This window comes from Malaclemys terrapin, chromosome 1 (genome assembly GCF_027887155.1).
Source record: "Malaclemys terrapin pileata isolate rMalTer1 chromosome 1, rMalTer1.hap1, whole genome shotgun sequence".
Taxonomy (NCBI): Eukaryota; Metazoa; Chordata; order Testudines; family Emydidae; genus Malaclemys; species Malaclemys terrapin.
Window position 1 is genome coordinate 159,223,887 of NC_071505.1, and position 14,139 is coordinate 159,238,025.

General features: G+C 44.7%; 1 protein-coding gene across 7 annotated transcripts in view; it reads right to left on the bottom strand.

Moving 5' to 3' along the window:
• Positions 1 to 14,139, bottom strand: part of CBLB (Cbl proto-oncogene B) — a 209,838-nt gene that overhangs the window by 50,066 nt on the left and 145,633 nt on the right. The window lies entirely within an intron of this gene.

Sequence of the window (14,139 nt, forward strand, 5' to 3'; positions counted from 1 at the left end):
GACAGCGTTATTTAATGAACTGCTGCAATGTCATTCTTACTCCAACTTTTACTGAGACACAGTTTAAGTAAGATTATTGAAAGATTTAAAAATAGACACAAAGAAATTAAATTATGTATTATTGCAGTAGCAGAAAGAGAAAAGAGGTTTATATAGAGGAACAGGGATGGCAAGTTCACTACAGTACTTGTATTTTCCTCTTGGTACATGTTTATTTTATACGCAGCATTCCATTTAGGATTCTATTTATTATTTTTAAAAGCTATTCAATGAAGACTGAATCTTTCACTTACCACACTGCATCATAGGTCATTTTAAAATCACACTTCAATATAAAGCTGAATAAGTTCTTCTAAGCTTTCAGTAAACAAAATCTTCAAGCCAGGATGCATCAGAACAATCATTTCTGATTCATTTGATTTATAAATTTCCCTTGACCAAATTCAATTTATGTAAACCAATATTACATTTAGTATACTTTTTTTTAAATGTCCACAAGTGACAAATGTTAAGCTTATTTTTGTCTCAGCCACTGCTTCACAAAATACACATTGACATTGCAAATTAAGTAGTTCTCTTTTAAAAGGCTAATCTAAATATAGAAAAAGGAATGCAAATGTACCCTGTAATCTAAAAGATAAATCCAATTCCCAGGATTTCAATTCTCATATTAGGCCCTGTCTGTGCTACTAATATATTCAGTTTTGCAACTGTTTTTGAAACTCATCTAATTTATAACACGTTGCCAACTCTGTCCACATACAGTATCTATTCAAGGGACACCATCATAGGACATAACCACATCAGTCACACCATCCGGGGCTCTACCAATGTGATATATGCCATCATCTGCCTGCAATGCCCCTCTGCCATGTACCTTGGCCAAACTGGACAGTCTCTACGCAAAAGAATAAATGGACACAAATCTGACATCAGGAATCATAACATTCAAAAACTAGTAGGAGAACACTTCAATCTCTCTGGTCACTCAATAACAGATCTCAAAGTGGCAAGTCTTCAACAAAAAAACTTCGAAAACAGACTCCAACGTGAAGCTGCAGAACTGGAATTAATTTGCAAACTAGATACCATCAGATTAGGCCTGAATAAAGACTAGGAGTGGTTGGGTCATTACAAAACCTAAACTTAATTTCCCCAATACTAATTTCTTCCTACTGTTACTCTCACCTTCTTGTCAACTGTCTGTAATGGGCCACACTATCACCACTTCAAAAGTTATTTTTCCTCCCTTGGTATCCTGCTGGTTAACTGATTTATCTTATTAGACTGACCTCACACTTGGTAAAACAACCCCAATCCTTTCATGTATTTATACCTGCTCCTGTATTTTTCACTTCATGCATCTGATGAAGTGGGTTCTAGCCCATGAAAGCTTATGCTCAAATAAATGTGTTAGTCTCTAAGGTGCCACAAGGACTCCTCGTTGTTTTTGCTGATACAAACTAACATGGCTACCACTCTGAAACAGACATTTTAGTTATATCTATACAACATCTTTATTCAAAACACAAATGTGTGTAATGCTTGTAACAGCACACTCTGGAAGGAAGAGAGAGAATACTTGGGCGATATGCACACAGAGCAGCAGCACCTGGAGTTCTGGTGCACTTTGGAACTCGTACCACACAGAGAACCGGGAGCCCAAACGAGTTACAGACGCATAAATGAACACTCCCACCCCACGTCTACAATGAATACATAAAGACAAACACTTTTCAGCGTAGTCTGCTGGCAGAAGTGAAATACCAAATCGCTAAGACAGATCAATTAGCTGTAAAGTTGTTTTTCTGTGTTTTGTTTTCATCTAATCTGCTCTTAGGTAACAATCTTACACATGCTGAGATACTGACAAAGGCTAGATAACCTATCTTCCATCATGAACTCAGGACTTGTCTACTCTTGAAACCCTGCAGCGCCGAGACATGGTAGCTAGGTCAACGGAAGAATTCTTCCATTGACCTAGCACTGTCTACACTGGGGTTAGGTCAACTGAACTATAATGCTCCAGGGGTGTAGATTTTTCACACCTCTGAACAATGTAACTGGGTTGCCGTAACTTTTTAGTGTAGACAAGGCTTCAAGAACCTATTCAGGAAAGCACTTGAGTATGTGTTTAAGCTCATTAATTAAATGGGACTTGAGCACATGCTTAAAAATCATGCACGTAACTACACTCCTCACTTTGGAATCATAATTTAAAAAATCCATTTTACTAGAACAGAGGCATTCAATATTGCAGGAAACAAGTTTATTCTCAGTCTTTTTACCAGAAAATCCAGTGTTGTGTTAAAATTGAATTGTTTGGTAACTTCAAATAAAGTATTCAATTATTGTGTATTGACCCTTGTACATGGGGCAAGGGCTCTCCAATATTTGAACTGTCCAGGAGAGATCTGGGTAGTGCAGAACACATGCTTTTGGGGAAAATCAGGGACTGGGAGTGTTTTGGGTTCACCCTGAAGGTAGTAACCAAGGCTGTTGGGAGCCAGAGTGTGGCTGGTGTGTTGTTGACAGGCTGCTGGGGTCAGAGTGGCTGGATCAGGGCTGTAGCTATACACAGACACTCAGGGACTGACCTGCATGGTGTTTGTGAGAGGCCCAGGTTGGAAGCTACAACAACAAAGCATTGTGAGGCACTCAAGGTTGCAGGGCGGGTGGTGACACCCCTCACTGGTCTGGATGGCACCCTAGAATGTGACACCTGTATGCCTTGAGGCCATACTGGTCAGAACCACCATCTTCAGAATGCATCTCCAAGAACACTCATCACAGTTTCTCTTGTAATGGCCTTCTCTCACATGGTTCTACTCTGACAAGTGACTATGTAAAATGACTCCTCCTTATTTGCTCATTGTGGCCTCATTTGCATTGCACTTTTTTCACCCTCCGTATCTACCTGCAGCTCCACCAATGATAGGGACATCATTGCAGAAAGGTCACTGGAAGCTGATGGTGTTTTAACCACTGCCTCATGTAGATCAACTCTGAGCTGTGGTCCCAACACAACAGTTAATATGCCAGTAGTCAGTTAATACTAGCACTCATGCCTTTGCTACCACTGGGGAAGACTTTTACCGTGCTATCGTATCAACAGTTGGGGCGGAGGGAGAATGGTTAAGAAAGAATGACTAGCACACAGTTTGCCTAAATAAGTGAGAAGAGTGTTTGCTTCTGTTAGCCCTGTCAAACTTAGCACAGCTAAGAGGGAATGAACTGGTTATTCTACTTTCTGGCATACCATACTAAACAATTATGTTTAAGTTCTAAACAATTATACCTGTGGAAGCCTAATTTGAAGATAATAGGGTTGCACAAGCATCAATAAGATTTGGCCAGCAGAATCTTTATTGGAGGTGATGATACATAACAAAGGAAGAACCCAGCATGATTCTCAGATTTCGGTTTGTGCTTAAGAGTTAGGGGGGTGGGAAAAACACCTGAATTGTACATTGAGCAAATCCGAAGTTAAAATCAGTCACATATAAAAACTAAGGTTAGAATAAGTTTTCAGAGTTGCACTTTCAGTATACCATTACATTAACTTAGCTGAATAAACTTTTTAAATTTTTGTGTGAAAAGAACTCTAATATGAGAGTGATGAGCACTGTATCAAATGCCTAAACAGATGACAGCAGAAAATCTGTGTGCAGTGAATTATTTCTGATAGCAACATGACCTGGGTTTTGTACGTGCCACCTTACAGTCTATTATACTACATGAATCTTTTTCTAGTGCTTCTATGTGAAAGATTTTTTTTTTTTTTGAGCACACTATTGTGAATGCGCCTCAATTTTTTCTTGACTCATCAGCCCAACACTTTATTATCTTCAGAATTCAAGAGGTTTTTCCCATCTGTTATGTTATTCTCCCATTTCACTGTGTGATAAGCTTTAAGCTCCATATTTATTTGTTATGTGACTATTTCTACTCCATATGCCATGGCTGGTAACCCACAAGTGTCAAAGTATTAAGGAAGTTTGTTCTGACCCTTCAGGCTTTGGTCAGCCTGGCTGTTTGAAGTCTCTGAGTGGATAATCACTACCTGATGGTGGGAGGCGGAGCCGAGTTGAGCTAAACTAAGCAGGGAGACTTGGTATATAAAGTCATTTGCTAGGCCAGGGATCAGCAACCTTTGGCACGCGGCCCGCCAGGGCAAGCACCCTGGCGGGCCGGGCCAGTTTGTTTACCTGCCATGTCCACAGGTTCGGCTGATTGCGGCTCCCACTGGCAGCAGTTTGCCGCTCCAGACCAACGGGGGCTGCGGGAAGCAGCGCGGGACAAGGGATGTGCTGGCCGCCGCTTCCCGCAGCCTGCACTGGCCTGGAGCGGGGATGGAATCGTGATGATGACCTGCAATGGATGCACCATGTTTTCTCCCCTGCCTGAAACCAGAAGATACTTCCTGTGCAAGAAGTGCAAGGTGGTGACTGTGCTGGAGGAAAAGATTCTAGGTTTGAAGGGGCAAACAGAGAAACTGAAGAGTTCCAAGACAGCCAGGTTTGGGAAACATCAGTACGTCAGGTTCAAGGAAGAAAGGAGCCAGCCACCAAAGAGTCAGAAAGAGAGGATGTCAGAGTGGGCCTGGCAGTTTGTAAATCATACTGGCATTCCAAATGGCTGGGGACAGGCAAGATTGGACAGGCTGTGAGTACTAGAAAGAAGAGAAGCAGGAGAAATTCCACCTAGCTGGAAGTTTCCAGTCAATAACAAGTCCTCACATGGAAACTGTGGAAAATACTTCTCAAGATTCAGCTGTTTCAAGGAAATGGTGATATGTACAGAACACACCTCTCAATGGTAGCTCGGCCCAACCTATAAGGAAAGCAAGCGTACCCACAAAGCATTCTCCAGCCACGCAAGGAAGAGAGACCATCTTTGCTGGGGATTCAATACTCAGAAGAATCGAAAGAACATTCTACAAAGGACAGGTGGATAATAAGACAGTATGCTACCTTCCTGGAACCAAGACACGAAATGTCACTTGGATAGTATTCTGAAGCTGATGGGCCAGGATCCATTGGGGATGGTACATATAGGCACTAATGACATTGCATCATGGGATATCTCAGATAATAGGTGACTTCAGAGAACTGACCCCGGCACCGACTGTGGCGCCGTCGCTCCTTGCCCACGGGATCCCAGAAGAGCAGAGGGCAGTGGTCAGACCCCAGTACCAGCTGTCTTTTCATCCTTTTCGTCGTCGGATGAGGTGGTGGCAAGTACCTCGACCGCTCCGGTCTTAGAGGACACTAGGGTCTTTTGACTCACATTACACTGGTAAACATTTTTTTTAAATGGCAAGTTTTTTCAGGGCTTATATCTCAGCACTGGTTCACATGTCAACAGTGCCGGTGTGCTGCGCACTGAGAATGTGGTGCTTGAGGCTGGGTCAGGTACGGCGTGCTCGAACTGGGGCCGAAGAAGAAGTAGAACTCTGAAGCGCTGCTCTCTGTCCTTAAGGATTCTGGGGCAAAAACCCTTACAGATCGTACAGCGGTCTCTGAGATGCCCCTCACCCAGACACTTAAGGCACGACGAGTGTGGGTCACTACTTGGCATAACCTGCCACAGACCGATTATGGTTTAAAGCCCAGGGACAGAGGCATACCCTGGTGCCAGGGAAAAATGTTGGGAGGGAAGACCCCTTCCCCCAGAGGAAACCTATAAGAAAAAACTACACTAACTAACTACATACACAGGGATAGAGATGCTGCGAAGCACATGCTTGCCGAGGCAAGAGCGGTAGGGAGTTCCAGCTAGCTGTCATGGGCAGTAAGAAGGAACTGAGTGGGGGTCGGGTTGGCAGGGCCCTATATTGGGCACCATGAAGGCATGAGTCGAGGGGATGTCCAGGCCGACCCTACGGTTACTGCTAAGGGAAAAATCTTCCGGGTGTCAAACATGTTGCGTGCGCACACCTGATTGGAATGGACATGAACAAGCACTCGAAGAACTGACCATTTATTCCTAGCATTTGTTTCCTATCTTTTAATCAGTTACTGATCCATGAGAGGACCTTCCCTCTTATCTCATGACTGCTTATTTTGCTTAAGAGCCTTGGTGTCAGACCTGCCAAAGGCTTTCTGAAAGTCCAAGTACACTATATTTACTGGATCACTCTTCCCCCCATGCTTGCTGAAACCCTCAAAGAATTCTAATAGATTTGATTACTGTACTTGATTACTTTCCACACATACCTACATGGGGAACAAATCTTTAATAATGGGCTCTCCAATCTAGCAGAGAAAGGTATAACATGATCCAATGGCTGGAAGTTGAAGCTTGACAAATTTAAACTGGAAATAAAGTATACATTTTTAACAATTAGGGTAATTAACCACTGGAACAATTTACAGGGGTCATGGTGAATTCTCCATCACTGGCGATTTTTAAATCAAGATGGGATGTTGTTCCTAAAATATGTGCTCTAGGAATTATTTTGTGGAAGTTCTATGTCCTGTGGTAGACTGGAGGTAAGACTAGATGATCACAATGGTCCCTTCTGGCCTTGAAATTTATGCATCTATGGAAATCTTCATACCATCATTAAGTCTGCTAAAGGCTCTCATTGATTTTTACTTCAATTTCCTGGTTGAAAATAGCAGAAAAATTATTCAGCCTATCTGAAACTGTCATTGTTTATAGCCTTACTATTACCACCAAATACACGAGACCTCAGACTAAAGTGAGCTGGTGTTAGCCAGAAGTTGGATGATGAAGGAAAATCCAGGTGCTGCAAAAATACTGTTTCTCTTCCCTCCAAGGCAGCACTAAGTAAACATTACTACATGGTGCTAAGAAAAGGGAGACTGGAATGTTGGATAAGTCTCAAAGTTGAGGTCCTGACTATTTATAAATCAAAGATCCCAGGGTACTTTAGCCAGGACAGGCTGTGGCGCCAAGTGTTCTCACAAAATTCTAATTTCTGTAATTACATTAACAGTGTTCTCTGGCTATATGGCTGTTTGATGTTAAACTTTGTGACATTCCACTACAGAGATGGCTGCATTGCATTTGCATGTCAAGTAATTATAACTGTACATAGATATCCGTGCATTTTAAATAAAAGTTGATGGGTATGCAGACCAAGGCTATTGGTCATAGCATGAGTACATATATGAAGCTAGTAGATGAGCTTTTTCAAAATGCTTTCTTAAAAGTAGACACACAAAATCTGGAATTCCCATTGCCTTGTATGTTACTCACTGGAGATTTCGGTGTATATGTTACTCAGCGAAAGGAATAGAGGGAGTAATCAGCTTAGTCTAGGAAACAGTATATAAAATAACAAGTGATTAATAGACAAACAAGCACAAATAAATCTGGCAATGAAACTGCAGAAATCCTTACCCCTCAGAGGCCCTGCTGCAATATAGACCTGTGCAATAAATATTATATTAAGGAAAAGAGCAGACTCCTTTGTTACAATATGAGTTTCATCAATAAGGCACAAGTGCTGCAAAAGGAAAGCAGTTACAACTTAATTTGCAATAGTACTGCAGAATGATCTTTCAGGCTTGCAGTGAACCAAAACTGTGCTACTCGGTCAGATATGTTAATTAGCAGCAAAATGGGATGTCTATTCTCTCTTAGTGGATGCAAACCTAAGGCAAGAATAAGAATGCTACTATTACTGGCTACAACAACTCCTGAAGGATCTCGTTCTGATCCAATTGCTAAAGTAGGGTTACCATATCTCATAAATAAAAAAAGAGGACCCTCCACGGGCCATGGCCCCGCCCATTTCCCCACCCCTAGCCCCGCCCCAACTCCGCCCCTTCCCCCACCCTAACTCCGCCCCCTCCTCCCTCCCACTCCCAGCCAGGGGGAAAGGGCTGCCCCAGTGCTACCAGCATCACGGTTTCCCGGGCAGCCCCCAGACCCTGCGCCCCCAGCCGGCGCTTCCCCAGCGCAGCTGGTGCCCAGGAGGGGAAGCGCCCAGCTGGGGGCGCAGGGTCTGGAGGCTGCCCAGCAAACCGTGAAGCCGGTAGCGCTCGGGCTTTTGGCAGCCCCCATGCCTCCGGACCCTGTGCCCCCAGCCGGGCACTTCCCCTCCGGGGCTCCGGCGGCTCTGCGTAACTTACACTGTATAAGTTACACAGAGCCGAAGAGGAGCAGAGCCCCCGCAGCTGGAGGCTCTGCTCCTCTTAGGCTCTGTTTAAGAGCTGAGCTGCCCCAGCGCTACCGGCTTTGGGCAGCCCCCGTGCCTCCGGACCCTGCGCCGCCGGAGCCCGGGAGGGGAAGTGCCCGGCTGGGGGCGCAGGGTCCGGAGGCAAGGGGGCTGCCCGAAGCCGGTAGCTCTCGGGCAGCCCGGTTCTTAAACAGAGCCTCCAGCGGCTGGGGCTCTGTGTAACTGACACTGTGTCAGTTTCACACAGCCCCGGGGGCTGGAGGCTTTTCTCCTCTTTGGCTCTGTGTAACTGACACTGGGTCAGTTACACAGAGCCCCGGGGGCTGGAGGCTCCAGCCGCCCCCGCTCTGTTTAAGAGCTGGGCTGCCCGAGCGCTACCGGCTTCGGGCAGCCCCCGTGCCTCCAGATCCTGCGCCCCCAGCCGGGCACTTCCCCTCCTGGGCTCCGGCGGCACAGGGTCCGGAGGCACGGGGCTGCCCGAAGCCGGTAGCGCTCGGGCAGCCCGGCTCTTAAATAGAGACGCGGGGACTGGAGCCTCCAGCCGCCGGGGCTGTGTGTAACTGACACAGTGTCAGTTACACAGAGCCGGGCTGCCCGAGAGCTACTGGCTTCGGGCAGCCCCGTGCCTGGAGACCCTGCGCCGCCGGAGCCCGGGAGGGGAAGTGCCCGGCTGGGGGCGCAGGGTCTGGAGGCGGGGCTGCCCGAAGCTGGTAGCGCTCGGGCAGCCCGGCTCTTAAACAGAGCCTCCAGCGGCCGGGGCTCTGTGTAACTGACACTGTGTCAGTTACACAGAGCCCCGGGGGCTGGAGGCTTCAGCCGCCCCCGCTCTGTTTAAGAGCCGGGCTGCCCGAGCGCTACCGGCTTCGGGCAGCCCCGTGCCTCCAGACCCTGCGCCCCCAGCCGGGCACTTCCCCTCCCGGGCTCCGGCGGCGCAGGGTCTCCAGGCACGGGGCTGCCCGAAGCCGGGAGCGTTCAGGCAGCCGGGCTCTTAAACAGAGCCGCCATTTTCCCGGACATGTTCCGCTTTTTGGCAATTCCCCCCGGACGGGGGTTTGACTGCCGAAAAGCCGGACATGTCCGGGAAAAAGAGGACGTATGGTAACCCTAGCTAAAGCAGCTGCTTTTGAATCCAAGAGTCTTTTTTACAAATCCTAGCATGAGACACTTTTTTTAAAGCCTGAAAACATGATTGATTCAGTACAATTGTGAGGATCACAATGTACCGCAAGGAGCCACAATAATATTTTAAGAATTGCATCAAGAAATGTCCAAGACGTTCTGAGCAGATCTGCACCAGCACTGGACTTTTTGGGATTCCTAAATGAGTAAATTTCCTTGAATCTTCATTAACCTACTGGAAACTTGGCTTATTTAGAGCAGCTCATGTTGTTTTCATAAGGATGATTATGCCCCAGTTGCATTAATATCATCTGGAATTACTTCAAGGGTTGTATGAGGACTTAAAACTACATAGAAACAACACGGCTAGGTACACATTCGTCTACGTAAATAGGGCTGCCAATTTGATCTTTCCCAGTCAGTCCAACAAAATGCATTATTTATAATGTCTTCGGTTTAGTATATTAATTAAATTAACTCTAATCCAGAGTTTAAGGTCTGTTAATATCTAGCATTTCTGGTTAGAGATCACCTATATTTTGTAACTCTGAGCATTTCCTTCTTTCTGAATCTATAGCCATGTAGCCTTGGAATAGCACCACTAAAGTAGTTAACATCACCATTAATCTTAACTGGCTTGTGAACTTCAAAACCTACTGGTCACTATGTGAATCTAAACACTATTAAATGAGAAACAATAAAAATCAAACTCCGCCCCACCTCTTGAAGTAATTTAACTGTAAAAAGGACAGCTGGATCAGATTGTTCTATCTGCTCTGAGGTCTCATGTGAGCAAAACAAAACCGGCACAGAATGAGATCCAGCTGTCTACTACAGCCTGCCAGACCCATTCATTCATTTATTTATTTTTTTTTAAATAAAACCTTATAAAAGTTTTTAAAGTTGTGCAATTGATGTGCAGGTTAGCCAGCCTGCAGTAAATTAAAAACAAGTGGCACACATTTGGTTTATGCTACATCAGAAAGCAGAGAGGGTCTGCACACCTGAAATGCCCCTATTGAAATTTATTTTATTACCCCTTTCAAAGAGTATATTTGAATCCTGTGCCCCTGACTTTTTATGTCAGAAGACAGAATGGCCTGAGGGAGGGAAGGGGTAATTTAAAAAGTTAATCATCATTTAACTTTTATATAGCACTGTAAATTTCGATGGGGCTTTGCAGAATTAGGAAAAAAAAGCGAAGTCCCCATCCTAAAGTATTTACAGTCCAAGGTCATGATCCTGCAAACACAGGCTTAACTTTAAGTGCATGAGTAGAACCATGGAATTACTTACACACTTAAGTTAATATGTACGGCTCAGATTTTTAAAGGCATTTAGGCATCACTGTGCTTAGCGTCAGAATGCTCAGCTGACTTAGGAGCCGAAACCTCATTTTCAAAAGGTATTTAAGCACTTAGGAGTTTGAAGTTCATTGACAGTCCCTTTCGAAAATGAATTCTGGGCTCCTAAATAAGCTAGGGGTTGAAATGCTGAGCACAGCCAGGCCAAACTACCTTTTAAAATCTGGGCCTATGTGCCTCAAAGGTAGAAGGACTGAGGCCAAAATTAGACAAGACAGAAAATAAATAATAAATAAGACACAACCACCAAAAAAATGACAGAGGAAGGAGTGGAAGAAGGTTAATTACAAATACAAGTGGTGGGAGCCTTAAGGAGGGATAAATTGAGCCTGTTAGTCAGAGCCCACTGTAAGGGGCAGCACAATCAGGGCCGGCTCTAGGCACCAGCAAAACAAGCTGGTGCTTGGGGCGACACATTTTTAGGGGCGGCATTCTGGCGCGTGCCATGCCGCCCCTAAAAATGTGCCCCAGCCGCCCTAACTCACCTCCGCTGCTGCCGCTCGCGCGCCACTGCGCGTGAAACAGCTGATTCGCGCGCCGCGGCCGCTCGGGATCTCCCCCTCCCTCCCAGGTTTGAGAGCCTGGGAGGGAGGGGGAGCAGCGGCGCGCGAATCAGCTGTTTCGCACACCGCAGCCACTCGGGGTCTCCCCCTCCCTCCCAGGCTCTCAAACCTGGGAGGGAGGGGGAGACCCCGAGTGCCCGCGGCGCACGCGCTGCTTCTCCCTCTCCCTCCCTCCCAGGCTTGAGAGCCTGGGGGGAGAAGGCAGGGCTGGGGATTTGGGGAAGGGGCCGGGGGTGGCGTAAGAAAAAAACAGGGGGTGGGAATTGTTTTTGCTTGGGGTGGCAAAAATCCTAGAGCCGGCCCTGAGCACAATGCCTCCTGAAACTCCCCAGTTGCTCTCAGACACTGAACTATGAAGTCAAAGATTTTCCAGTTCTTTGGTATAATCTTTGGATCAAAACTACAATAAAATAAGCGAGTCATCAAGAAGGCACTGACCTGTGAGGAGGCAGGAAGTTAGCTAAGGTAAATGTTTGAGTCCATTTTTTTCCCCATTGTTTTCTCTTACACATTGTGTCAAAGTTGAAACTCTAGCATTATGGCAATACAACATTTCAGAACATAAATGTCACCTCAATTAAGATTGAATTAATAATGCACAAACAATAGTTTGCCATCAGTTCAAGGGGAAGTAAAAAACCCTCCAAATCCTTGAGAGCCAAGATCTTTAGGTCATGCATGATTCATTAAACACACACTTACTCATCCTCTGTACAGAGCCTGCTCTCATGACAAATTGCAGCTTTCAGTCTTGCTGACTTCTCGTAACTACTCGGAGGACAACAGTGTGAACCAAAGTCAGTTTTTGGTGCATTGAGACAACTATCAAATTAATTCTAGAGAACTGCAGATATCCCCAGACAAAGTAACTTTTCACATGGTTTTGGAGCAGAAAATGTGCCCACCGCATATTAATTTACTTTGACCTACTAAAATCTGCATGGAGCTCCTATTCTCTTAGTGCTTTCCCCTCTGTGGTTTACCATAACAGTAATGTTTTTATTCAGCTGATACAATTATCCTAGCATCTATAAATCTAAATTATTTTTTCCTAACCATAAACTCTATTTGGACTTTTTTCCTGTTTTGTTTTATTTTATTTTTCTCAGCCAGCCTGCAAATCAAGCCAGGTCTGGTGAAGATAATATGGCAGATAACTCATTTTTATTTCAACCATTGTGACAATGGAGTACTAAAGATTATTCCCAACTTCAAACCACCTATTGGAGATTCAAGTATCTTCTTTACAGGGATTATTTATTCTAAATGTAAAAAGAGAAACAGTGTTTTATGTTTACCCAGACCTGTATCATACACATTTATAAAGGTATATTTCCTGATATACATCTAAAGAAGATAAAGAAAGAAAGAAAAAAAAGGTCAGACAAAGTTTAATTACAACAAACAAAACACTGGTGAGAAAAGGAATGTTGCAAGCAGTGACTGATTTAGTTGTTCTGATTCCATGGAGGCTCCATAGCCTAGAGTCACAATGGACACAGCATTACCTCCCATCAGCATTTCGTAGCGATGCGATCTAATGATCTCAACACACCTTGGAAACATTAATGAATTAAGCTTCCTGGTGAGGCAGACAGACTAGATGAACACTAATTTTATTGGATCTTTCAGCAGACTTTAGTACAACTGATGCTGAGGATTCATTTGCAATACAGCAGATCCTCAATTTTATGAGCACCAATCTTACAAAAGACCAATTATATGAACCATTTTGATGTTGATGAACAAGTCAACATCCCTTCACATTCCATTGCCTTAAATGCATTGGAAATTACCTTGCAATGGTTCAAAGATTATGAAGAAAGTGATGTAAAACATCATATGGCTTATGCACCGCACCTGCTGTAATTTTGAGATGTTCAATTTTATAAACCTTTTCAAAATTATGAATTTCTCAATACCCAATTAGTTTGGAAAAATAGGAGCTCTACTGTACCTACCTAAGATGACTGGATCCACAGAAAAGTGAACTGTTTATTACACTCATTCCTTTAGGAAGACCAAGGTGGTTTGCGATAAGCAACTACTCTTCTTCCCCACAGAATCTCTACTGAGAGGTTCTGGGGGATTTTATCTTGCCACCTCCACCTGGTCAAAACATGTATGTCAAAGCTGCTAGGTCATGGTGAGCAATTCTGCGTTGCAGTATCATCAACATGCTGCTTCCTTACTGCACTATGATTCTGTGTTCTCTTTGCTTCCACACTGCTCAGCAGCAATAGGGCTTTGGAAGACAGATGACTTACCTTCAATACAGATAAGATGGAGCTGGCAATGGTGGTTGGAAAATATATCATGAGGGAATCACAAAGGCTATAATGACTATTTCCTCAGCTTAGAGGCCTTAGCAGATTCCCCAAAAACAGTTCCAAGTGTTTAACCATCTTTGGCTGGCCAGAGACTGCAGACTTTGTCACAGTACACTGGCCTTTCTTACCTCTAGGCTGAACAACTGCAATGTGCTCTATTCAGAGTTCCCAAAGGAGACCACTCAGGAGCTTCAGTTAATGATGAACGTGCCCACCCATCCTTTCTCAGAGCAGGATGATATGAGCATATAGCATCTGTGATTCATATTCTATGCTATCTCATAATATGCTGCCAAGTGCAATTCATGGGCTTCATCCTGGTGGCTTAGGACTGTGCTTAGCTCTAAGACTGCCTCTACTTCGATACAGCACCAGGATATTAGTGGTCAAACAGAATGCTCTTGCTGTTTACTCTCAGGGATGAATGCCAGGGGCAGTTGAGCCTTCCCAGTGGAGTGGACATATCTCTGGAAGTTGCCTCCGCCGGTGTGCCTGCCACAGCTCACATCTGGCCACTGCTAGGACATGCGGCAAGATAGTTTAAAAATAAAATAACTGCAGCGTTCTCAGCTAGGTGAGCTTTACTGGCCAGTGTGTGATTTAGGACACAG